This window comes from Merops nubicus, unplaced genomic scaffold (genome assembly GCF_000691845.1).
Source record: "Merops nubicus isolate BGI_N331 unplaced genomic scaffold, ASM69184v1 scaffold7308, whole genome shotgun sequence".
Classification (NCBI taxonomy): domain Eukaryota; kingdom Metazoa; phylum Chordata; class Aves; order Coraciiformes; family Meropidae; genus Merops; species Merops nubicus.
The window spans coordinates 441-2,447 of NW_008625061.1; positions in this window are offsets into that span (position 1 = coordinate 441).

The following is a 2,007-nucleotide window of genomic DNA, read 5'->3' on the forward strand; positions in this document are numbered from 1 at the left end:
GGATCTGCTCTCCAGCCAAGGTGCCTGTGGATGTTCTTGAAGCCACCGGTGTGTCCCTCACACCAGTGAGCCTGAGCACTTCCCAATGATTTACTGGGAAAGAAAGAAGGATGGGGTGGTGTCGGGGAATATGAAGATACTGATCCCCTCCTGGGTGCTCACAGCAGGGGGAGGAACTGGGGGGTTTGATCCCCAGAGTGTTTCATCCAGCTCCAGCCCTTGGCGCTGGTGGTTTCGGAGCGGACACCGCTGCGCCCCAGCAAGGCACCAGGGTTTGGGCATTTCGGCTCCCTCAGCACCTCTGGGGGATGTTTGCCCTGATACCAAGGCCCGGAGAGGCTCAGTGGGGATATGGAACCCAGAGCTGGGAGCACATCTGGGTATTTTTAGGCTGGCACTGTGAGACTTCAAAACACAACCTGGCACCAGCCCGGGCTCGGGGCTTTTGATCCGTTTTCCCCTATTTGTGGAGCAAACCCTGGAGCACCAGGGCTGAGACATCTGGAAGCCGATGTAGGAGAGGTGGTTGAAACACCTGCCCCTCCTCACTCCTATTTTTGGCACCTTTTCCTCCCTCTCTGCCCCCCTGGGCCCCCTCCCTGGGTGCCAGGGGTGAGCCGGAGCGCGCCGTGCCCGTGGGCGTTGGGGTGACGCACCCCTGGGAGCGGGCCCCGCTTTTGCAACCTCCATCCCTGCCCGAGAGGATTCCCAAGGCACAGCTGAATGATTCAGCAGCTCCCGTGGAGAGCTGCACCCCAGCCCCGGGGGGTTTGGGGTCCCCTCCACCAGCACGTCCCACCCACCCTCTGCCACGCGGACGGGGACCTCGTGCCACTTAATTTCCAGCTTTTTAGGGCTATTTTTTTGGAGGGGGGCTCTGGCGACTCCACCCAGGGTGGGCGGCCTCTTTCTCCTGACATCCTGACCCCTTTCCTCCATGCTTTTAATTTCTTTATCACCCCGACAACCAGCAACCCACAGGGTGAGGAAAGCTCTGGTTGGAAACACGGGTTAGTTTTTGGCTGGAGAGGGATCAGGTGCAGAGCTGTGGGTGGAATTTCGAGAGGATGAGCATCTTCCCTTTCTGAAAAACCCGTTCAGGCTTTTGCAGCTCGTTGCTAAAAGAGGAAAGAAAATGATTCCTCAGTCTGAGCCCGGCAGAACCTGCAGGGGCACGAGCCCGGGCAGGTTTGGTTGCCAACACCCAGCCCCCGACTGCAGCTCTGGGTGCCGGTGTGGAGCTGCTGGGACAGCCACGGGATGTCAGGCAGAGCCTGATTCACCAGCCCCCAGCCCCCGAGGGGATGGAGGTCACTTTTTCCCGGCTGGCTGCCAGGATCTCACCCACTCCCGGGGCCGTTTCCTCAGCTCCCCGACGTGGGGGGGCGTTTCCTGGTGGCACCGGCGTGTCCTGAGCGCCCCCCGTGTTTCTGAGGGACACCCAACAGCTGCTTTAGGAGCAGCCCCCGCTGGTGGGAAACCCGGGAGCAGGGGAGGGGTCGTGTCTCCTGGGTGCTGGGGCAGACGTCCTGCCAACCCCTGAGGCATCCGTGCCTTGCTTAACTATTTTTTTGGGCTGAGGTGGCCCTGGGGAGATGCTCAGTGATGCTGGAGGAGGCTTAGGCTTGGTGGTAACTGTTCCCTTGGTGCTTCTTATGCCTAAAATCCTGATCTGAGTGGTTGAAACCAGAGGTTGGGTGCCACGAGGGTGGGGTGCATTCACCTCACCGGACCTCCTCCATCCCCTCCTGCTCCTCCAGCCTTTCCCCCTGCTGTTTAAACACAAAACAGTCTTCACACAGCAAAACCCTTAAAGTCTCTAAGCCCGTGAGCTGCTCTGGTGTCTCCTCCTGGCATCTCCCACCCCCGTGTGCCCCGTGCCCCGTGTTCCCCGTGGCCCTGCCCGGCTCCCCGCCCACTCCCTGACCCCGCCTGACGTCGGATGTCTTTCCGCACCCACCTGAGGCCAGGCTGGCCCCCGCCTCACCCCCGCCACTCCCCGGGGCA